The 25,898-nt window shown below is 39.0% G+C and overlaps 1 protein-coding gene across 6 annotated transcripts in view; it reads left to right on the top strand.

Moving 5' to 3' along the window:
* The window catches only part of LOC6034937 (cadherin-87A), a 370,702-nt gene that overhangs the window by 168,885 nt on the left and 175,919 nt on the right, over positions 1–25,898 (top strand). The window lies entirely within an intron of this gene.

Below are 25,898 nucleotides of genomic sequence, written 5' to 3'. Positions count from 1 at the left end.
GACAATTTTACAAAAGAATCTCTTATTGATTTTAAAGTTAATTTTAAAGTGTTGATTATGTGAGATTACCTACAGAATCACTCAGGAGCGCTGATCAATAACTGCATTTTTTGAAATAAGATTTAATATTAAACAAACTTTAGCAAATTGGGCAAAATTAACTATTCAACACTGTAGGAAACTGGAATGTTTATCTGCTGAAAAAAACTGGGATGAATTCCTGTGCTAACCCACAGGATAGAGCAATAATGACACACAGAACAGGACAGAATTGGATTCCAGCAAAATGCAACTGATCTTGTTACACGGAAAGGGGATCGATCGCCAAACCAGCGACCGAATTTTGCTGGGTTGGTTTTGCTGATATCAGCGAAATTTTTCTCTAAACCAGCGAAATTTTTCGCTGAAAAAGGTGGCTGCGCGAAATCAAATCCAGCAACTTGGTTTCGCTGGTTTGTTATTTCCGAAACGGTTTCTTTTCCAGCGAAAGTTTTCGCTGGTTTGATACACATCCTTCCGACAGCCGTCATAAATGTTTGTTATTGTTCACGTTCGGAAGCGATTTGTGGCAATCGGATTGCTTTAGGGTTTTTCAAAACAAAAAGCATGAAAAAGTTCTGCATCAAGTGTTCAGCATTAAAATACATACTCAACAGGTGAGGGTTCTTTTCAATGAAAAGAAGCACGTTTCCATAAAGTTCTCGCAGCAGAAAAATACGGTGCAGTGAAGCTGGAGATGTATTTATACTGCTGCATAGATGAGTGCACAAATTGTCGCAGGTGGCAGCAAGAATCGTAGGCGAGGAACTTGACCATGGCCGCGGAACAGTTTGTGCTGTGGCAAGTAAGTACAACCTGGTTTATTTTGGCATAGGCTTCTGCCGCCAAAACAAAAAACAAACGTCGGTGATAAAAACGCTGATCCAGTGCAAAAACACTGGTCCAGTGGAAACATTCGCTGAACCAGCGGATTTTTGCCGGAACCAGTAGAATAATCTCCTGGTTGATTTTGGTACGAGCTGCTGCCGCGGAAAAAAAACCCGGACGTCAGCGATAGAAAACGCTGATCCAGCGTGAAGGAACACCAGTTCAGTGAAAAAATCCGCTGGACTAGCGAATTGTTTCCCAAAACCAGCACAATAATCTACTGGTTGATTTTGGTACGAGCTGCTGCCGCCGGAAAAAAACCCGGACGTCAGCGATAGAAAACGCTGATCCAGCGTAAAAGAACACTGGTCCAGTGAAGAAATCCGCTGGATCAGCGAATTGTTTCCCAAAACCAGTACAATAATCTCCTGGTTGATTTTGGTGCCCTGCCGCTTTTTCCAAACCAGCGAGAAAATTTTCTGATTCTAGCAAAACTGATCCCCCAAACAGCGACATTTTTCACCAAACCAGTGTTTTTTTTCACTGGTTTGGTAGAATTTCATCGGTTTCCAAACCAGCGAAAAAAATTAGCGATTCTAGGTAATTTTTGTGCAGGCTGAGAATTCAGCGACATTTTTCGCTAGTTTTAGCGAACTTTATCGCGATTTGGCGATGGATCCCCTTTCCGTGTAGTAACACTGAACAAAAAGTGCACGTAACATTACACTGGCCTACAAAAATTACTGCTCAGGCTCAACCCGGGGGGAAGCATGATGTTTGGTGTCCCCAGGAACACGTTTACATTGATTCTTTCAAAAATATTTAGACAAGGCAAAATTGAGTAGCGATAATTTCGACACCGTCCGAACAATAATGCTATTTTTCTATCATATCGGATTTTTGGAACACAATAAGGCTGCTGTCCACACGTTACATGAATATTTGTTGTTATTGAAATTAAGTGTACCTTAAACAAAAAAAAATCAATTTATTCGCTCTACAACATTGCCTTAGCGTTCTCGATTGCGAGATTTTTACTCAAAACTAGGTGTCCGAAGGCTTGATTGATAAGGCAATTGCAAACTTCTTTCAACACCTAAGCTTCCATCCACCCCGAGATTTGAACTGACGACCTTTGGATTATTTGTCCAACTGCCTATAAGCGACTCCGCTGAGACAGGATCCAGGGAGACGGCTCCTACACCTAGACTGAGCTAACCACCTGACCCTCTAACTTAGACCGGGGCCAACATTTACTTCTCCGTCCGACGGAAGGCGTGATCCGACAAATCTCGTCTCGAAAAATGCCAACGGGACCTTCTGGGATCAAACCCAGGCCGACTGGGTAAGAGGCAACCACGCTTACCCCTACACCACGGGTTCCGACAGTACAAAATTATCTATTAATCAAATGGAGCTTGCTCACAATATAAAAATCGGTTTAATATGATCGGTCTTTAAAAAAATGAAGCAGATTTTGGGTTTTTGCTGAATGTTTTTTTTTGTACCGCCCATGACAAAGGCCTAAGTCATGGCCTCGGGGGTACTCTAAAACGGTTAGCAACACGTAAAAAAACGGTTCAATAAAATTAACCCAACAGATATTTCATAAACTTAAAAATGTTTTAATTGATGTAAAGCTTATCGCTCTGCTGCTGCTTGAAAATGTTAAAGTACTTCCTGCATTGGTCTTGTTGCCAATAACCATACAAAGGCGTGTTTCATTCATACTTTACATAATTTATACTGTCATTCTTGAACCCGTTATCGGTAAATGCCATCACAGTCACCACACGACGCTCATATTTTAATTGCAACAATTTCCGCACTTCCAACCGTTCATCACTCAATAATTCACGGGGCCTCATTATCCGCATGATACCTGCGTTGCGTCGTCGTGACTCCACAAACAATTCTACCCACACGCACTGAACTTTAATTTCAGGACCATCATGTGAAAGCTTCATAAATTAAAAAAGCAAAAATAAAACTTCATGACCTCGTCATTACAACTGCCAACATTTACACCCCATATTCCACCGTTTTAATGAATATTTTATCAAAAAACACCCATCGCTCCAAGCGACGACCTTCGCCGGTTTTTTTTCCCTCGGAACTCCGGTGTCATTTTTGTATACAGTATGTAAAAAAAGTATTTACACCCTTTAAGCATTCTGTATACAGTATGTAAAAAAGCATTCTGTACGTTTTGTGATGAAACATATAAACAATTTAAAGTTTGACAGAAACCTAGTACCAGGTTTTGTTCAGAAACTCATGCCAAAAATGTTGCTACAAAATGCTCATGAAAATATGATTTCTATAAAAAGTTCTATAACAAATACTATTACAAAAATTAAAAAAATATACACAAAATTTGTGTACACTTTTCGGAAAATTTACATAAATAAAGTTATTTGTTGACAAACCACTATAAATCCAGTCTCCCAACTCCAAATAGGCATCCTTGACTGATAAAAAATAATTTGGATTGAAAATAAAGTTTAATAACTACTTACTATAAAAGTTTATATAACTATGTCCTTTCCGATGTCATAACGGTGTTATACCCACTCCAAAATGTTTATTTAGCAATTCTATGGTAACATATTGACATTTAGTTGAAGTTAATATATTGACATTGAGTTGAATTCGCAAAATTAAGTTTAGATAAGTTTCATATAGAATTTTATAATCTTTTATACTAACTAGCTAGTAAACTTTATATGCAAACCAAATTACTTTTTTTTATTAGTCAAGGATGCCTATTCGGAGTTAGGAGACTGGATTTATGGTAATTTGTCAACACATAACTTTGTTTATGTTAATTTTTCGAAAGGTGTACACACTTTTTAAGCATTTTTTTTCATTTTTGTTATACAGTCGACTCTCTGGCTGTCGATCTTCTCGATATCAATAATTCTCCATCTATCGATGAATTCTTCAGTCCCTTCAATCTGCATACTTCAATTATCTTCATTCCTCGATATTTTCTCTTGCTTGAAGGATCTCTTCCTCGACGGTCCCTTGGATTCTGTTTGCATTAAAAATCTCTTCCGGTTGTCAATAATTTCACTTTCTCATGGCAAAACGAAGCTTTGAAGGGTGTTTGACATTACTTTGTTTTTGTTTGCTGGACGTTGCCATTATTTTCTCCCATAGCTGGGTTTCAAGAAAAAAAAAAATTCAATCGAGTCTTCATTTTGCATCGTTCTGTAAACTGATGATTCTCTTCCTCGACGGTCCCTTGGATATTGACAACCAGAGAGTCGACTGTAGTTTTTTTCATAGAACTTTTTATAGAAATCATCTTTTCATGAGCATAGTACTAGGTTTCTGTCAAACTTTAAATTGTTTACATGATTCATCCCAAAACGTGTATAGTGCCCAAGGGGTGTCAATACTTTTTTACATACTGTATTCGCTGCGTTGTCACAGGACCATATGGGTATTCCACACAGAGCCTGAGGTGGTGCTAGAAAGCCGAAAAGAGAAACGGATCCGTTTAAGTGTCATATCTCCATTTTGGCTTTTAATCCTTTTGCCGGAGTTTCCCCATTTGGCTCACTTTTTGTGTGAAAGTTTAATAATGTTTTGTTCCGAATAAGCGTCTTGCCACGCTAAGGGTTGACACTTTTGGGTTGGATGATTGCAGTTTCATATTCAAATTTTGGTCCCAAAAGCTCCTAACGAGAGAGGTTGAGCTTTTTATTATTCCATTACTTGCGGTAAAAGTTTTTTTTTGTCAAAATCAAAAGCAAAAGTGGCTCTTCTCTTTTAGTTGGGGGGCAATCGTTATCTCGCCACATGCAAATGAAAATGTTTACATGTACATAATAGATGCCTTACTTTGGTAAGCGGTGTCGAACGGTGCTTTAGACACGCATCAGGAAAACAAACTTTTAAGCCTCGGTCTCGAGTGGCCAACCAACGCCAGGAAGGATAATTCCTCCAGTCGTGGAAGAATTGTCAGAAAGAGTGAGATCGGTCGGCGTACCTACGTCAACCCGCCTTGGCAGGGGTTTAATCCTTGCGTAAAGTATGTGCTCCCGATTGTGATAGTAGGCGTGAGAAGTTTTGCTAGAAGGGATCTCTGTTCAGGTTGTTGTCGGATTTAATTTATTTCTTTGGTGGATGGCTTTATTGATTCTTTGGATAAACTTTATTCAATATTCATCGTGTAAATTAAATAGTCGAAGTATTTCATTAAAAATGTCATATTTGGGAAGACAAAAAACTCTTATGTCAACTATCCACTTGTGAACTCTTGTTTGGTTTGGTGTGTTGTTTGTACTTATAGCCTGGAGACGACTCCTACACTCCTAGGAAGGACTTAACGGCCCAACAATATCCAAGGCCAGGACCGACGTTTTACTTCCCCATCCGATGGAAGGTTGGAGCAGATGGGAATCGAACACATGATCTTCCACTTACTAAGCGGACAGCTTGACCATTCAGTCAAGACCTTTTGAAATGTTAGGCTCCAAATAACAAACGCTCCTCAATTGTGATTACGCCATGCTTTTTATTCGACCAGGAACATTTTAATATTCGACCAGGGACATTTTTAAAACAACAAGTATAAAAAAAACGTGTTTACTACCGCAAATTGTTTCATTTTTATTACGATTGGGAGTTTTTTAAGGCGTTCACGTTGTTTTATGTGTTGATAATTCGGAGATAATCTTATCGTTGAACTTTAACGTTATTTACAAATTGTTCGATGTTTACCTACTAAAAATCTATCGATCCACTTGTCCTAAAGTGCTCAGCAGATACCGTTTAAAGTGAGATGAAACTTTTTCCAGAAGATTAATCCTTTCAAGGTTTTGCAAACGATCCTCTCCCGTCCCCAATTTGGGTTCCCGGTCTCTGAAGTGGTGAAATGCTGCTGCGTGGAAGGTTAAATTGATTTTCCACAAAGCGATATTCTCTTGCTTTGAGGGTAGGTGGAAGGAACATCCGAACACAAAAGGCTCACCAACCTTTCGTATGCTGATGTCCTGCTGGACTCTGGAGAATGCTTCCGAGTTGGATTCAAAAGAGGAGGGGAAACCATGTATGAGGATGAGAATGTGAATTTTTGATGTAAGACAAGGTTGGTAGAGTTGGACGTTCCAGGGTGTTGGATGAGCCATGAGTTGAATTTATTGTGTGTAACTTTAGTTTTAGTGCACCAACCATCGTCATCATCATCATTACCGTCAGAGAGTGTTGTACGGTTTTGTTCTAAGCTCTCGGATTTTCATCCGTTACTGGTTGGGCTTCCCATTTGTATCGTTCTCGTTTGGGGTGAGAAACTCTGCTTCGGTAGTCCTTTGGAGATTAATTATTGTAAGTTTCAGTGAAGCCGTTGGTTGCTGCTACACTCGAATATAGCCGAAGCTTATCACAGGATTTACGAGGCGGACTTGTGGACCTCGTTCCCCAAAATGGTCGATTCGCAGGACTAAAGAAAAATAAATGAGGCCGGACGAAAAAGGGCAACTACCTTCCAATGCCCAAACCCTCTCTTAAACACTCGTACGAGATTATCATTGTTGGGTTTCTCTTCTTCTTCTTCTTCCGGTGTCCTCAACCTCTACCCCAACACTCCCCCAAACCAAGTATCCTGGACTCGCAATGGACGGTTGATAATCATGTCGAATGTTCGGTGACCCGGACGAACCTTCATTAATTTCGATACTGTTACTGATTTTGATGGGTCAGAGCTCCCCGTGATGGATCATTGTGTGTGTGTTTTTGTGTATCTGTGCTGGAAAGGATCTTGAACCTAGGGGGAGGAGGTACGGCTATTGCCTTTGTTTGCTCGAGGTCACTCAGCTCCAGTGTTTGCGTGTGATATAATGTTGATTGATTTGATTATGCTCAATTTTATCGGCCGTTGGTCTTCCGGGAACGTGATGCGAATTATTTTCGCGTTGTTTCGAGAGGATGGTAGGTGAAACCTCCATCCATTGAACCAAATCGATTGTATCAGGGTTTGAGAGTGAGTTAACCTGATAGACAATGCAATCAATTTATGCAACTGATTGAGTATTTATTAAAAAAATAGTTGAAAATCATAAAGAAGTAAACGGAATTGACCTTATAATGTGGCCCTTTCAAACCATGCGTTTTCGTCAACGGATACACAGGCGTGTAAAGTTCATTTTTGCGACAAGACTCCGCCTCCCGGGTCTCCTAAGTGTGAAGGTATGGCACGGGGAAAGGGCACCGAATATCTATCTTTACACTTTATTCCGAGAGAATAATGGCCTCGAGTCGATAGAATAGTGGTATCATTCATGGATACAGAGAACACAGCTCGAGATGGGCGAGAGAATTATTCTTTCGAGGTTCATTTGCAAAAATTTCGTCCGTCAAAAAAAAAAAACAAGCTGTCGACTATGGGAACCGAACCAAAGACCTTTGACAGACTAACCCAATGGCTAAACTGCCTCCGCCACTTCATCTTAGTGATTTAAGAGTGGTCAGATGTCGATGTATGACACTTGTTGGAGATTTATTGTATCGATTATGGCTTTGAGCTCTCAATAAATTTTGAGGGAACGTTCCTTTCGAGTCTGAATTTTGGGTGTAGTACGCATAAAAGGTGTTTTTTGCTTTTTTTTTTAATACTTCGAAAACTAAGCAAATTTGTGTACACGTAAGGGATCTCTCCAACCAAATGGTGGCATGAAAGTTTATCAGATTCAGCATGAAATTTGGCCTCATGCATTTTTTGCGACACAGGAGCATGGCATTTTGCCTTTTACCGACAATTATCGACATTATCGACAGCTGTTTGCTGATATTGAGGCAAACAAAAATTTTAGCGAGGACCGAATAGGGGGATGGCGTCGCTATTTTTAGACCACGTTTTCCACTTTTTCTCATCGAAACCGACTACTTTATCGACTTCATTTTACTGGGAGAGATAGGACGCCGTCTATTTTTAGACGAAGGCTCAGCACTTTTCCACACAAAAAAAAATCATGGTAATATTACATCTGGGAAGGGGTACATCTTTTATGTCAGAAATAAGGTGTAATTTTACCTCTGGAAATGTGTAATTTACCTCTTTTCTGGTGTAATGTCACTTTTTCAGTCTAAATTGAGGTAAACTTACAACATAAAAGAGGTGATATTCAACCTTCCAAAATTACAGATTCCAAATTTACATTATTTTTTACTGTGCACTCTTGCACTTCAAAAAACCAGATGGCAGCACGATGTATCGCCAAGTCATTTTAGAAGGATGAATATAACCTCTTTTATGATGTAATTTTACATCAATTTAGATTGAAAAAAGGACATTACACCAGAAAACTGGTAAAATTACATATTTTCAGAAGTAAAATTACATATTTTTTCTGACATAAAAGATGTACCCCTTTCCAGATGTAATATAACTATGATTTTTTTCTGGGTACACCCAAAGGAAAAATATATCTTAAAATCTGCAACAGTGGATTTGCTGCAGAAAATGTCACATTTTATAACATTTTTTTGCAGCAAGCCCGTAGATCATTTTTGCCCGCGTGTAAACATTTCAGCGATCTGCAGTTCTCACCAACACATATAATGCTGGTCCGTCCCCGAGCAACACTCTAAAGAGAAGAATATGTTGGTGCTCTTTCACTCACATTTCATTAAGCGTCCATGGCGCGGTGGTAGCGTGTCGGATCAATAACCAAGAAGTTGGTGGTTCAATCGTCGTTCTGTAAAGGTTTTTTTTGTGAAATACAACCAAAAAGCCGTCGGTAATGTCGATAATTGTCGGTAACGGGCAAAAATGTCATACCCCTATATCGCAAAAAACGAATGAGGACAGTTTTCATGCAGATTCTGCCATGTATCACCATCATGCGACCGCCGTTTGGGTGTAGAGTAGGTTGCCCAGAATATGGGACTTTTTCTCAAAACCTCGCTCCACAAGCTGAATATTGTTCCTTGAACTATTTTAGGACTCTGGGCCAAATATGAGCAAAATCGGTCATCATTTACCCTCCGAGTGGAGGTGAAGTTTCGAAAAAATGTATGGAAAACCCAAGTTTCTTACGGTTTGGTCTGCACGGTGCGCTACTTCCATCCAAATATTCTCAAAAGTGAGATTCTTATTGAAAATTTAATGCTCTACAACTTTGTACAACATACCAAAGCTGTAAAATTCGATCCTGAAAAGTTATTAGCGATTTAAAAAAGTCATTTTTGTATGAAAAACATTTTTTTCGCCAACTTCGGGCTCGGGTATCAATGGGTTCATGTCAACAAATTTCACTCAAAATTTACACAACCCGAAAAACCGTTTTCCGCTTGTGGAGCAGGGGGTCATTTTTTCTGGGCACCCTAGTGTAGAGTTATCTACGTGAGCATGTATTGCGTGTATGTACACAAAAAAGTGAGGTTAAATTTTGTACCGTCCATTAAAACAAGTAGCGTGCCAGTGTGCGTGAGAGCAGGCTTAGATAACTCTATTATAAAATGTAAAATTTTGTGCAGCAAATCCACTGTTGCAGATTTAGATATATATTTTACTTTTAGGTGTATTTGTACACATTTTTTTGTAATTTAATCAACCTGATTTTTTTAGAGCTCTCTGTATCTGCTCGTCAAAGCTAAAATTTGTATAATATTTTAGTGTGGCTGTAGGATAGAGCCGATTTTTTATGGTTACACAATTTTGTAGGAGGAGGAGGTATTTTTTTTGGTGGTGTTTGATGTTCATATTGAACCAGGGCTCATTTTTAGAATAAATTTTAAAAAATCCCAATTCCAAATATTCACCTTCTGAAATTATGTAACAAAAAGTATAACACATTCTTTCTACATTTTAATAGTTATGCTTATAGCGATTGTTTGCAAAATTTCAAGGATTTTATGTAATTTTTTTCCTAAAATGTGATGTCATTTTTACGACCTGTGGTCTCAAAATTCAAAATGAGCATGAATCATAAGTATCCTATTTAATAAAATATAAAAAAATGAACGTTGAAAAATTATTTTGAAATATTGAATCAATTTTACATATTTTTTTCGAAGAATGGTTTAATTTTTACCTTTAATATATTTTTTTAATCGAGAGTTGGGAGGGTGTCAAAAGCTCAAAAAATAAGCATCGGTTTAATATTTAATAAAATCAATCAACAATCAATCAGAAACAGCCTTGCCGAAAATTAATAAAACATAGCTCCTAAAAGGCTTAATCAATCGCTAGTGCAAATTGAAAGTGACGCAAAACTGCTTTGATGTATTCCTGCCGTTTGTCACTTTCCCATCAAAAATGCAATCCACTTTAACGACCCCCAGGTCTTTTGTGGGCTCTGTTGCAAGTTTCTGCTCATTTCTAGGCGTCCGAAAGTTATGTGTGGTGAGTCACCCAAAACCTCTTTTACGCAAATGGACCGACGTTTTTCTTCCCCATCCGATAGAAGGCCAGGAAGATAAGGCGGAAATCGATCCCGCGCCCCATAGCAACTTAGGGTTCGGCAGTCGAAGCCATCGCGCCATGAGGCCCTCTACTTTCACATCAATCGCAACTGAAAACTCTCTCCTTGCTCTTCCTCTCACTCCAATCGAGTTGTATAGCGAATTGCTCAAAGAGACCAATTGCGCCATGTCTTTCAAAGCTGACTCAAAATTGTCTACCATTGGATTTGTTTTAATCATTTATTAAACTACTTAAAATCAATGTTATGAAACATATTTTGCAATTTTGTTCATATCACAACACCAAAAACACATTTGACAGGAATTTCCACCTTGCCAAATAGACATTTACAACAAACTGTGGAAGTAAAGGCCAAAAGAACGCTACGCTGGTATTTTGTGAGATTCTCTTCTCTCTGAGCATTCGTTTGTTCGTTCGTTTGTGAATCGTGTCGACGGACGGAGTAGGCAAAGAATTCACAAAGTAGTATTTTGTCAATATGATGAAATATGGTTTATTACTTATCCCTCAGATAAAAAATGTGACCATTGAAACAATTTGCTGGTCATCGAAGAACGCAAAAAATCCTCTCAATATGTCATCCCAGTGCTCGAATCCAATCTCGTTCGACCCTTACAAGGAATATCAGAAGAACAAACACAAACCAGTATGATGGGACATTTTTGTGGCAAAGCTCACGAAAGCTCCGACGAAGACGACAACGAAATGACATTCCATGACGGTGAACTGAGTTTTCAATTAGAGCACGTACGTTGCACTTTTTTTCAACGTAGCCCCATCGATGATGTGTCCCCTAGAACCGATGCGGTATACACGGTCCGGAATCCCCGGACCCACCGGAAATAGAGAAAGAGAGTGAGTTAGTGCATCTTTTTTGTGTGTGTGTGTGTGTGTGTCACCACTATCCGCCGTCGTCGTCGTCGTCGTCACTGGCGATAAACTTCATCCTGGCGGCAGGATATACACCGGAACTGGAAGAACCGCACACACACACACACACATTCGCCGGAACCTCCTAATAGAGTCATGGCAGCGGCATCGGCCAAAGAAATGGCAACGGAAAGCCAGCTTCGGCAAAAGGCACCATCAGAAGAAAACAGTTGGGATAGGTTAGGTGAGGTTAGGAGACGAGCAGCAGCAGATCCAGAGGAAGTTCGGGTCGGACCAAAACCAAAAGAACCGAATAAATTAGCATTGGTTTCTGCGGCGGATGTGCTCACATGCAGATATCTCTTCAACCTCTCGTTATCTTCTTCCACGAATCGAGTCCTTGCCAGATGGTTGAGCTTGGCTGGCTGGCTGGCTTGGCTCGACGTGTGGAAGCTTTGCATATTGCGCTTTTTCATTGGCAACATGCAGCAGCAGCAGCAGCATGAATGGGACGTGGGTGTGGATTGTGTGTGTGTGTGTGTGGTTGGTGGCCCCAAATTGGGCCATATTGAAAACCTCCCGAAAGGATGCACAAACAATGTTTGCGTCTTCCCCAATTTGGCCGGCCAGATTCAATGCGTAGTCGTGTGGTGGTGCATACACACATATTGCCACGAATGACGACGACGAATAATAATTAATTAAGGATGTCCGGGTTGAAAGGATGCTTGTTTTGGATGTGGGAAAAGTGAATAGAAAAGCTGCTGCGATTCCTTTCATTTTATTTTCTGTTGAGTGAACTTGTGCAGCGTTCTGGAAAGGATTAATTCATTGAACAGGATCTAATCTGAAAGAGTCATTTAATGGGGAAATTAATTGCTTGGACGATGCCTGAGATATGTACGTATAAATATTGTGCATTTTATCAATTTTTATCATCAAAAATTGCAATGTTTGATGGAACATGCTATAGAGGTAATTTGGAAATGGCTTGTGGGGGTAATTTGGATATACCTGAAAGTCTACCTGTCAGACAAAAAACTTTCAAGGTTGGTTGAGTTTTTAAAGGGATTCAGATAAATTTAAGGGTTTTAAATTGCCAAAAAATCAAAAAGAAATGTGAGCAATGAGAACTTTCACTTTATAATTTAGATAAATTTATTTCAATATTCGAATTGATGAAAATCTGATAACTGCACATTTGGCGTTCAACTAGACTCTAATGTTTATCGTTTTCAATTTTTTTTGACATTTCTTATTTCTATATACTGGTTTACAACACGGAATGTAAAATTAAAAAAATGATAGTTTCAGGCTCATTACACACAGAACTGGACAGCGGCATACGAGAGGATAAAGAGCACAATTCGGTAGTAAAATGGTATCAATTCAATTCAATTCGGTTTTATTGGTGAATAATCAAGATACAATAAGTGCTTTTGAGGTACATAACAGAGTTTTGGAGATCCTTACAGCTGTGTGTTACATCATAATCCATTTTGGAACAATTATTGCTTGTAAATAAAGGTGTCATCAAGAGTAAGAAAAAAAAAAAAAAACTAACTTAATCCACCTATGTGGTTGGAGCCTTCCTCACAACAATGGCTGTACACAAGTTTTATCTATTTTTATATCCGGCTTCAAAAAAGTACATCAATATCACTTAAGTGGCCATATCTCGAGACAGGGCTGCCAGATCTTCAATGTTTTAGACTCGTTGGAAAGGTCTTTTGATAACCTGACCAACGTCGGGTCGGATAGTGGAGCCGGACATAGTTTACATACATTTAAGTGAGATCCGGCTTCAAAAAAGTACATCAATATCACTTAAGAGGCCATATCTCGAGACAGGGTTGCCAGATCTTCAATGTTTTAGACTCGTTGGAAAGGTCTTTTGATAATCTATCCAACGATGGGTCGGATGATGGACCCGGACATAGTTTACATACATTTAAGTGAGATCCGGCTTCAAAAAAGTACATCAATATCACTTAAGAGGCCATATCTCGAGACAGGGTTGCCAGATCTTCAATGTTTTGGACTCGTTGGAAAGGTCTTTTGATAACCTGACCAACGTCGGGTCGGATGGTGGATCCGGACATAGTTTACATACATTTAAGTGCGATCCGGCTTCAAAAAAGTACATCAATATCACTTAAGAGGCCATATCTCGAGACAGGGTTGCCAGATCTTCAATGTTTTAGACTCGTTGGAAAGGTCTTTTGATAATCTATCCAACGATGGGTCGGATGATGGACCCGGACATAGTTTACATACATTTAAGTGAGATCCGGCTTCAAAAAAGTACATCAATATCACTTAAGTGGCCATATCTCGAGACAGGGTTGCCAGATCTTCAATGTTTTGGACTCGTTGGAAAGGTCTTTTGATAACCTAACCAACGATGAGTCGGATGATGGACCCGGACATAGTTTACATACATTTAAGTGAGATCCGGCTTCAAAAAAGTACATCAATGTCACTTAAGTGGCCATATCTCGAGACAGGGCTGCCAGATCTTCAATGTTTTGGACTCGTTGGAAAGGTCTTTTGATAATCTAACCAACGATGGGTCAGATAGTGGATTCGTACATAGTTTACATACATTTAAGTGAGATCCGGCTTCAAAAAAGTACATCAATATCACTTAAGTGGCCATATCTCGAGACAGGGTTGCCAGATCTTCAATGTTTTGGACTCGTTAGAAAGGTCTTTTGATAACATAACCAACGATGGGTCGGATAATGGACCCGGACATAGTTTACATACAGTTAAGTGAGATCCAAATATATGTGAAAACACATTTTTATACATAACTTTTGAACTACTTATCGAAACTTCAATCTGTATAAAACTCGATCTATGGGACTCTAAGCCAAGTCGAATGCAACAAGTTCGGGTCAAATCGGTTCAGCCAGTGCCGAGAAACATGAGCTAGTTTGTTGGTCACATACATACATACACACACACATACACACAGACATTTGTTCAGTTTTCGATTCTGAGTCGATATGTATACATGAAGGTGGGTCTACGACGTTTTTATACGAAGTTCATTTTTAGAGCAGGATTATAGCCTTACCTCAGTGAGGAAGGCAAAACTTACTAAGATTGCAAGGGAAAGGGGATAGAAATAGAGAAAGCTTAGAACTAGATCACAGATTTTTATCCTTTATAGATGTGCTTGATCATCAGCTCCCCAAGGGCTTGAATTAGTCTGCTTTGTTACGGCAGGTCCGAAACCGCGTCATCATCTTCCCTGCGAGAGCAAAGAACTCTGGCAGGGTAAAGAGATCTACCCCGGTAACTTCTTGCTGGGCCGCATTGCCGCTACCGGCAGCGACCACGCTGGTGAACGATCGCCACCATCCAGGAGGGAACGCTGAGTTGTCCGCTGGAACCGTACGATGGTCAGCTGCCGGCACGGTTACGCTCGTACTTCACTGAGGAGGGTGGGACGCTGCTGCTTTCTTCTTCCTCTTTTCCTGCTCCTCGAGGTAGTTTTTCCGTGCGCTGCATCCACGGTAGTTGCTGGTATGGTTACCTCCACAGTTGGCGCACTTGATGCGCGCCTTCGTTTGCTCTGCCTTGTCCCCCAAGTCCGCTTTGCACGGCAGTGCACACGCCTCAGAGAGGTGTGATTCACCGCACTTCACACAGCGGGGCGGGAGGTTACAGTTGCGCGAGTCGTGGCCGAATTTCTGGCAATGGTGGCATTGTGCTGCGTCCGACGGGTTCTTTGAGTAGAACCGCCAGTTTACCCAAAACCCGTCCAACGCCTTAATTCGCCACAGGTCTTGAATCTTGACGGTGCCGCGGTCGAAGTACAACAGGTACAGTGTGTGTGTACCTGTGACTGTGGTATGCCAGCACCCAAGAGGTCCTTCTTGAGGTCGGAGATCGGGCGGTCTTGGTACCCCTGCAAGACGACCTTAACGGCAGTCTTCTGCACGGGGTCGGATGTGTAGAACTTGATGTTTTTGCTCTTCAATTTCTCCAGAACCAAGTCGAAGTTCTTTTCGTCAAATGTGTAGACTTGCACTGACGACATACTGATTTTCTGATAATATCCGAGGCCTTCCAGCAACTCGTCAACATCGTCCGTCAACGTGTCCAACACAAAAATTGGAGGTGGTCTACGTTCCGTTGGAGAATTGTTCTTTTTTGGTGTCGACACTTTTTTCCGTGCTCGCCCGTCATCGTCGTCGTCGGTAGTGCTACCGTCGGTGTTGCTGTTGTTGTTTTCATCGTCGCTCAGCATCTGGAACTCGTTCCTGATGGGGATGTTGGCGGATGTTGATGTGCCACTGGTTGTGGCACCGGAAGTACCTGAACGGGTTTGCACTGGTGATCTCGGAACATATCCGGGATAAAGATACTTTTTGTCGATGCCTTCTGTGCTCACGCTCCCCTGCGCGATGGCGGCCGACACGGCGTTGGTTTGTTTACCTTTTCGCACACGGCCGGTAGACGAACTTCGCGGGTTTTTCGAGGCCGCACTCGAACTGCCACGACCACGGCCGGCCTTCGGCATGCTGGAGAAGCAATAAAAAGCGGGTAACCACAATCAACTACGGCGAAAAATGTCGAAAAAACGGTAGAGGTAAAATGGTACTGTGTGCGGATTGAGAGGATAAATCTTGACACTACCGAGAGTACTTTACTTATGGGTTCATCTTCAAAAAAAGTTCATCTATCAAAAAAAAAAAAAAAAAAAATACCGGTACCGAGAATCTATGATTTGTGGAAACATTTTTTTAGCAAATCTTATTACTGTATTGAATATTGAAATTTGACAAGACTTCAAAATATTTTTTAACTATTCCGTCATTATGATTATAATTTAAATGGCTTTCAATTGATTGCACATTTAACGGTGCACATCAACCAGAGCTTTTGCACTCAGATTTTTGTTACGGATATTTTAGTATCTTCAAAACTATGGGTACTATTGAAATATTTTTTTATTCATCCCCTAATGTACTGTCCACACAGTAATTTACAAAAAACTTTGACTATTTTTACAATCACGTTGTTGCAGGATTGGGTCCGTTAGTTTGACAATTCTACATTTTCAAAATTTTAAATTTTAGTTTATCGACTAAAAGTAGTTTTGTAAGTGCAGTACAGAGTTTTGGGGGATCCTTTCAGCTGTGTATAAGGCATTTATCACAATGGATGTAAATAAAGTTGGTTGTACAGGGAAACAGAAAACAGGAAAACAACTCGCAAAAAACCTGTCACTATAGTTTGACAATTTTGGAATAAGAAGAAACTAAAGAAGTCGTTGCTGTGCACCCTTCTTCATCGAAATTTTCAAGTTTTTGAAATTTTATGTTTTGCCTTCCTCACTAAGGTAAGGCTATAATCCTGCTCTAAAAATGAACTTTGTATAAAAACGTCGTAGACCCACCCTCATGTATACATATCGACTCAGAATCGAAAATTGAACAAATGTCTGTGTGTATGTGTGTGTGTTTGTATGTATGTGACCAACAAACTAGCTCATGTTTCTCGGCACTGGCTGAACCGATTTGACCCGAATCTGTTGCATTCGACTTGGTTTTAAGTCCCATAGATCGAGTTTTATACAGATTGAAGTTTCGTAGTAGTTCAAAAGTTATGTACAAAAATGTGTTTTCACATATATCCGGGTCACACTTAAATGTATCTAAACTATGTCCGGGTCAATCATCCGACCCATCGTTGCATCGAGCCTAAAACATTGAAGATCAGGCAACCCTGTCTCGAGATATGGCCACTTAAGTGATATTGATGTACTTTTTGGAAGCCGGATCTCACATAAATGTATGTAAACTATTTCCGGATCCACCATCCGATCCATCGTTGGTCAGGTTATCAAAAGACCTTTCCAACGAGTCCAAAACATTGATGATCTGGGAAACCTGTCTCGAGATATGGCCACTTATGTGATATTTATGTACTTTTTTATTCCGGATCTAAAAAATAGATGATTTTTTTGTACAATTCCATCATATCAGCCATTGTTGGTAAGAAGTGAGGAAGGCTCCAACCACATAGGTGGATTAAGTTAGTTTTTGTATTACTGTTGATAATGAGTGTAAATGCCACATATTAAATTGTTATCATCTCTTTCTCTTTACAGGTAAGTTTACAGCTCCTGTCACATCGTTCTCTGATCTTTCATCCGTCATCCTTCACTACCAGGTAATTCTTCAGTTTCAAGTGCAAAGAGCAGTGACAATAGAGATCCTTATTTGTGACGATTGCTCGTTACGCATCGCATAATCAATTAAGCTGTGGGATTCTTGCTGTTGTGGTGAAAACTCTTACTTCCGCGAACAGGTGACTACGCAGCGGGAACTGCTAATTTCTAATGGGTTTACTTCCGTTTCCAGCGCTATCTCTTTCCTGTTTCTCCTCCATAACCTTCCTGTGAACCATCTGCTGCTAGAAATGTATCTGCGAACCGACTCATTTGAGATAGGGTTGCGCCCTTTTGTTCCACATTTTTGGGGAGTTGGGGGTGGTTGTGGCCACAAATTTATCCCCATGGTGCAGCAAATTTACAGTGTGTGTAATTGTGTGTGTGTGTGTGTGTGTGTGTGTGTGTGTGTGAAAATGCACACATACACCAGCACCGCACAAGTTGTGCACACATACGTGAGTATAAATTTGAAATTTAGCAGGAAGAACGTGAATCGCTTTGCGGTCATACCGGCTTCCACAATTCATCTCTTCTCTCGCAGGGAAGCTGGCTGCTGCTTGTGGTGGCTGCCAGGATGTATGGTTTGATACCCTCATTCTACCAGGTGGTCTATTTTCCCGCAAAAACCATACGATGATGGGCGCTGCCGGTAGCATGCAGGCCACCCCCAGGAGGAAGCAATTTTCACATAATATTCATTATTTTGCTCATTATGGACCTGTGGAGTATAATGGATAGTTCGGAAAGCAGTGTGGCTTCAGTTTCGTAGAATGTTTTTAATTTTCGTTTTCAACTGCCATTTTAAAGGACCGATGCATTGATGCAGGTCTTTATTTTCTCGAAAAGTTGAAATAAATATTTAAAATGTTGTAGATTCAGCGACATTATTTTGCCAACACTGTTGCCTTCAAGATATTAAATTTAACTATAATAAATTCAACTTTTGCTAAATTGCAATGTCTTTGAACATGAAAGCAGCTCGCAACTATTTTAATTATGTTTTCAGTTTTCACTCCAATGTGGATGCAGCCAAAAAATAATTTACAGATCACCAGAAGCCCCACTGAGCAAAGTTTTCAAAAATTCAAATTTCTCATTTCAGAAACCATTATTATTGTTGATTTTTTTTAAAGATTCGTTTGCAGAGCACTTATAATTTCCAAGTTTTAAGCTTCCAGAATGGGTTTTTTTTAATATTTGAATAATTGAATACCGCGGCGGGCGCTCTCAAAATTCTAAGTGTAATTATGGGTATCCGGACGTAAAGTGTAGTTAAAAAAGACACTAGTGGTTGGTACTAGCAATGGTAGCCGACAGCTATAAAGTCAACTTCGTTTTTTTGAATACTTTTAAGTATTTTCCTACTAGTATTAAAATAAATTTCGACCTTTAAAGCTCATTTTTATTCGCTGCTCATGCAAAAAAAAACTCACCCTTTTTTCCATTTCTAGCTGATGATTGTCATTTTCGGCACATCAAATTCACTGAACCAAGGAATAAAATCAATAGAGAAAAAAAAATGCACGATCGAGAGGCTACATCTGTGTGTACGAGTGCTCGATATTGGGAAATAATTTCCAAGGACAACATTTGCGAAGCATTTCACTTTGCCATTACTGTTCCACCACCACCACCATGCAATGGGTTCTCGTGGGAATCGTTCTATTTTCCAAACCCACCGAGAGCCCGATATAAAAATGTGCACAGAACGTTAGAGCGTTTGTATTGAATTCATCCACCAGCACACTTCCTTCACACATATTGTCACCGAGTAAGGCAGGCAGGCAGAAGCAGTTGGGGGAAATTTGAATCGAAGTAGTAAAATAAAAGCACAGTGTCCGGAATGAGAAAGCTTTAGAGTGAAAAAAATGTGTGGAAAACAATGAGGGATCCACCTACATTTGAATAATTTTTTTACAAATATCCAAAGCAAATTTATTTTTTTAATAATCATGTGCAATATTTCAAATATCCGTTGGCCGTTGGCCGTTGCTGACTGGTTACGCGAATGATTCTGGATTCTGTTCACAACGAGAAAGTTAAGAACACAGGAATTTGAAACGATGAAATGAACTTAAAATCAAAGTCGTCTGAGGTTCGATCCCCTGTCCTTTGGGTTGGTAAGCAAAAATGCTAACCACTGGGCCATGACGACTTGGTGAGTTTGGACTGGAATTAGGAAAATACTGTTACAGAGAGCGAGTTGTGGCGCTATAACCACGGCAAATAGTGTCCATGGCATTCGTGGAAATACAGTTTCCCATCCCAGAGGGTCTCGGAGTACCAAACCTTCTTAGCATGGTGCTACCAACGAATACAACTAAAATCTCGGAGCGTATGATGGTGTGTCCCCACGGTTCTTTCTCCCCTGTCGATTCAGAATTGTGTTGTTGTTCGAACACTCTGTGGTCAAATTCAACCAAATTATGTCTCTGCGATACGACTTTACGTAGTAGGCCTGGCCACTTTAACGCTTGTGATGTTTCAATGCATTTCGATGCAATAGCGCATTACAAATGTCAATAAATGACAAGAAGAGTGCTAGGCGTAATCTAACCTTCGAAAGATTGGCTGCGCTAGGGTCTGTTTAGATTAGAATTGCAATACATATTTCAAAACATGTTGTTTAAATTTTTATATTTTTAATTCCAATGATCACAATACTTTCGTAGTGTGATCCTGAATCATTAACCTTTTCAGAAGATCAAATCAAAAACAAGTTTGTTTCGGTAAAAAATGTCAAAAATCCTTAAAAAGGTTTTTTTTATTTAAGCTTTTCAAAAAATAGATATTCTAAGAAGCATGTTTGAACAGAGCTACTTTTATGTCCTTTTATCAGCTTCCATCAAAATACTTTTAACTTTCTTACTTTCTATCTTAGCAAATTTTAGCATTAGCAATAAAGGTCGCACATTTCCGGATGGCTGCACAACGCTTATCTTGCTGTTTAACTGTAATTAAACGTATGATAGCACTAGACTCTCATCCGGTTACAATATTCCAACACGGGAGATACCATGTTTTCCTCTTTAGATGAGCGTGTAATACTAGGGTAGAGGACCCAGAAATCGCCCACTTTATAGTGGCAATCTAGGAAATTTTATGAGAATTTTATGACAATTTATGGTTTTTGGTTCTATTTGTTGTAGAACGTTGATAAACTATTTGATTTTAAGTTTCCACAAGGTTTTTATCATTTACATGTTAATTTTTGATAAAATTTTGCGTTTTAATAAAGTGCTCTGAAGAGCCTATTTTCGCCCCCCTAAATCCAATTTTCGCCCACCCTTGGAACCAGTTTTCGCCCACGACAAAAATCAAGAAATCAAATGAAATTATGACACAAAGCTAAGCAAATATGGTCTCTTATTGATACACAACATGTTCCCGAAGCTAAATTTCATTGATGTGCACATATTTTGTCGTACCTATTATAAATTGAGGTTCAAAAAATCCTAGGAGTTTTTTTTTTTTAGATATCCTACTTATTTTGAGATTCTCTGTCTATTATAACTAAAACCAAAACATGTTCTCACTCTCACTAAAAAAATATGACTGAATCAAAATTTGTGATAAAACTCATGTGTCCCTGTTCACCCCAGATAAGGGCACACAGTTACAATTAGCTCCATGTTGTTGTTGGTTTTGTTAGGGGAGCTTTAACCCTATGGGTCATTTGCTCCCGAATTGACTCAATATAAAACATCGAGTACCTCCTAATACAAATATTAAAGCACATGTGTAACTACTTCTCCATCCTCTGCTTAATTTGTTCTCCTATGTACCAGTAAACTTTTACAACATTTGAACAAAAACCCCTTATGAATGAAAGTTATTAAAATGATTATTTAACCTTTAAAAATTATCTAGAATGTTCCAAATATATTTTCAACCACATTTCGCTGCGATTAGAAAAGTTTTTATGGTAAACGAAAACTGGTTCTAGATAAAATCTTAAAACACAATACTAGATTTCGCCCTGGTCGAAAATTGGATCGAATGTTTTTTCATGACCCCAGAAATCGCCCACTTTATTTTATTGAAATAACCTTTGGTAAACGTTTGAAACAGGTAAATCACTAGATTTTCATGAAATTCAGACATACAGTGATCTAATGAATTATTCCTTTACATAATTTTCGGACAAAATGAGTTGTTTTCCTCATTAACATTATTACCCGCTGTAGTCTAAATTGACAAAAATATGGCGGCTGCAGTAAGGCTTTTTTTGAAAAGCTTATAAAAACTTAATAAACAATAGAAATTCATTAGGAAAGTTTCAATTAGTACTAGAAATGAATGAATATGTAAACCTGCATAATAAATTCAACCGAAAAACGATATGAGTTTGCTAAATACAGATTAAATCCAGTAGGTGGGCGAAAACTGGAGCAGGGCGAAAACTGGGTCCTCTACCCTATCCAGTAAGATAAGGGGCTCCTGGCCGGTACCTTGCTAACCTCGGGGATTGGAAGGTATGTTAGTAAACATCTATCTAGAATGCGCAGAGATCTCTACGTCACCTAGTGGTATAGATGTTTGTAGGGAGGTTTTGGACTCAATGTTAGTAAATTGAATGTTTGTTTTTTTAACACCACCACCACCACCACCAAAACCATACCATCACCACAAAAAGCCATGCTAGATTTTAATACAAAAACATTACAAAACGAACACAACCATAAAACCATCTTCCTGGCCCTGCTGCGTACACGATACTCTTTAACTTTCTTACTTTCTATCTGTTGAAATAAAAATTACACAATTTCTCTTTATTTTTAAAATGAAATTTATATTTTCTTAAAACACAACATAAATCCAGCCGGTTTAGTTTTGAGCATCTCGATCAAAATTATTCGAGTAGAATGTTACTATTCCTACCTTCTTCTACTCGTTCCAATAAAAACTGGCTCCGCTTCGTGACACTATTACCAAGGAATAAATATAATTTTATGAATTTTCAATTTTCTCCCAACAGCCCGAGCTTCGATACAGAACTCGTTCTTTGTGGAGCACCCGGCGCAAGCAGTGAATTTCCCGTCAAGCTTCTCATATACTCTGGCTTGGAATTTTTTCTTCATGTATTTTCCCCTTTCCTTCAAATAGAAAAAAAAATAACTGTGTCGATTCTTTTCTCGTACTTTACACCAGTTTCGTTTTATTTCTGCAGATTTTATTAACATCGTGATGTGTGAGATTTCCTCTTCCGATCGAACTGTGTTGTTTTTTTCTATTTTTTTTTCATGATGTGATCGCTTTGCATGTGTTTTTTCCCATTTGAGAAAAGAACTTGGAGGGGAATTTTATCGATATTTTCTGCTCTGCTGGAGACATTTTCTGATGTTGCAATATGGCGCGTCGAGAGTGATAGCGTCAGTAAGTTCTAAGGAGAAAACCATCAGCGCTGAATGTTGGTGAGAGGCTTATCGGCAGTGCGTGTGACATAAATTGTTTTTTTTTTCATTACATTTCAAAAACGATTGAAATAATGTTGTAGAAAGTTAGTTGCTTAGTTAGTTAGTAGATTTAATATGTGTTTTTTGCTCAAACTTTTTGAGGGACCAAATAAGCAATTTTGTGTCATTGTTTTCCCCATATAAGTCTCCAATTATGGCAGCTGTTCATACAAAAATGGTACGTAATTATTCAAAAATCTGTATCTTTTGTAAGAATTTTCTGAGCGATTTGATGTCTTCGTCAAAGTTGCAAAAGAAAAATTATGGTAAACGTACGTGGTTTTCTTGATAATGGCTTGAAAGACTTACAATTACAGTTTTCAACAAAATGAAAAGTTACTTTTCTTATGAACATATTTTTCTCTCTGGTCTCTCTGAAAGCTTTGCTTTACTTTTTTGTTGTGAAAAAGGGCATTTTGAATAATTTTGAATCAAGACGAACTTTTCAAGTGGGCTTAATATTTAATGTTTGAAACAGCTCGATGCCTCTGTGTTCTCGTAAAAGAGCTTGCTGGTTTTCCTTTCTAGTTAGCATAAGATAGAACAGAGGTATCCATTTGTATCATTTCCTGATCTCTTCGAAAAAAAATATTTTGAATGTTTTGAAACAAGGCTAACATTCTAAGTGGGCGTAATTTTGAATGTTTGGCCCTTTTGAAATGTTAGTTATAATTCCAAAGCTTTCTTAATATTTTTTTTGAAAAGGTTATACCGTAAACTGGGGTGACTTTGATAGCCCGGGGTGATATTGATAGAAATTTGATTTGGCCTCTAATTTTGATACATCCAATGTAACAGTCACATTTTTGCATATATGTTCGATAATAAGCTATCCCTTAATGCTTACATACTTAAAATTCTCAAAAATGTTTAGATACTAATTTGACGGGCATTTGAAAAACCTATCAAAGTCACCCCGGGCTATCAAAGTCACTCCAGTTTACGGTAACATGATTTTGGGAAAAACAAAATCAAAAATCAACATTTTTCCGTATACCGTGTTTTTTTCTGAATAGTCCTCATTGATCAGGTTGTTGGTTTCTTTTACAAATTACAGATTTCGAGTATTTACGTACCTTTTTTTTGTAAGGACAGCCGCCAAAATTGTTTGTGTGAGTCAATAACACAAAATGGCTGTTTTAGTCAAAGGGAAAGACCAGTGTTAACGAGTACGGTAGCTCAGGCAATCTCGCTTCTCACCGTCTGCAGCTCATCCCAACTCATTAATGCATCTCGCGATCCACACGGCGGTGGCCGCGGTGTGCGTGTGCTGGACCAGCTGATCGATCGATACCAATACGCGGGACGGACAGGCCGGTCACCAGCCAATGATTAATTATAATTGTGCGAAATCCTTTAGCTGAACAGCAGCAAGAACTAGCTGGCCAAGAGGCTGATTTTATATCTTCACTTTTTGTGTTTAATATATGTAGTTTTGGAGTTTAAGCAAATGTAGTTTATGTTAGCTTGTGTTTGTGTTTTATGTAAATTGAGTGTAGGTACGTGTTCTTATTTTGACCCCGGAATTCACCCATGCTTTCATCGGACTGGCTGCGTTTGTGTTAGATTAGATTAGATTAGATTAAGTAAAACACTTCGTGGAATCTAGAAGCGGAACCACGATGCTTATTCATTGATTTCTAAATATTTGTTCCAACTTCATCCGAATTGACATTAAAGACCACATCCATAAATATTCTTCAAAATCCTTCACCAATGTACCCAAGCGAATTAGTGTATGTCGCACAAGATTTTGCAGCCAAGCCTTTTTTTATGTTCGGGCACGTCGAAAATCCCATGTTTATTATTTTGTTTTCTTCGTCTGAACCCAAAGGGTTTCCTGTTGGCCACGATTCCCACCCCACCACCTTCGGCACGGGGGACACGATACTCAAATTGAGCAATAAAGCTAAACCGTGCTTAAAGTGTTTTTGATTTTTTTTTCTCCTGCACCCCAACCCCCACCTGGAGTGCCAAAGCACTCGTAAAAGAGCAATAACCAAAGTCGGAGCCGAATTTGATGTTGTACACGATGGGATTTTTCTCGTGTTTTTTTTTTTGCCACCCCCGCAGTCAATGTAGAACATTGGCCTGTACTGGGATGGACGGAGGCTTGTCGGATGTGGCAGCCAGTGGATTCTGACGGTTTGATGATGATGATGGAGGGTGTAAAAATGAAATATTATCCAGAAAGGAAAAGTGCCTTCGTGGAACATGTGTTGCATGCGTTAATTAGTCGAGAATTAAAGATGTATAGTATGTGCAGTTGATTAAGAATCATCAATCCTTATTTATTCGTTTATATCTACTCAGTTTCTGTGTTTTTTTGAAAAAGGAACATGGATTGCAAAGGAAAACGTATCAATTTTTAGTGACACATACTTCAGTGTTTCACTATCATAAAGACGGTAGCTAACATTTATTTTAGTTACTGTTGTTTTGAATCAGGCGAACACATTTCTGCAAGCTTGCATTTGATGCCAATGTGGTTCAGCTAAAATATAAATGTGATGCTTAGTAATACATTACTTTAAGCCAAACAATTATAATGCTTTTCAACCGTCGTGGTTTTGCTCGGGAAACGCATGTTAATACTAGCTCTAGTTGAGCTAAAACATCAAGTTGTACATCTTTTTTGCAACATCTTGCTGATTTTGAAAACAACATCTTAAATATAAAACTTAAACAGGTTATTTTTTCAAGTCAGATACTCTCTTGTGACTAAAGAGTACCACAACGAAAATTGACAGCGATGAATTGGCCAACAAGCTCGTTCCTCGTTATCTAATGGTTTTTGGTCTGAAATCTGATGAAGCAAAGATTAATTCAAAAGGGATGACTGTCAGAGCAAACTTTCAAACATTTGTAATTATAAGTAATTTTACCGAAACGGAAATTACATTCAGTTAATGCATTCAAAGAAATTGCTTTTCTGCTCAACTTTGTAGCTTTATTTGCCTTCCTTTTTTTCTAATTTAAATGTAATAAGTAAGAACTCCGTGTCCTATCAACGCCACTCTCAATCTACACCTCCGCGAGCTCATCTTGTTCAAACAGCTGCCCACACCATAGCTTTCCTTCC

This window comes from Culex quinquefasciatus, chromosome 1 (assembly GCF_015732765.1).
Source record: "Culex quinquefasciatus strain JHB chromosome 1, VPISU_Cqui_1.0_pri_paternal, whole genome shotgun sequence".
Taxonomy (NCBI): domain Eukaryota; kingdom Metazoa; phylum Arthropoda; class Insecta; order Diptera; family Culicidae; genus Culex; species Culex quinquefasciatus.
The sequence above is the reverse complement of the archived record's forward strand: the minus strand, read 5'-3'. Positions and strand labels throughout refer to the sequence as shown.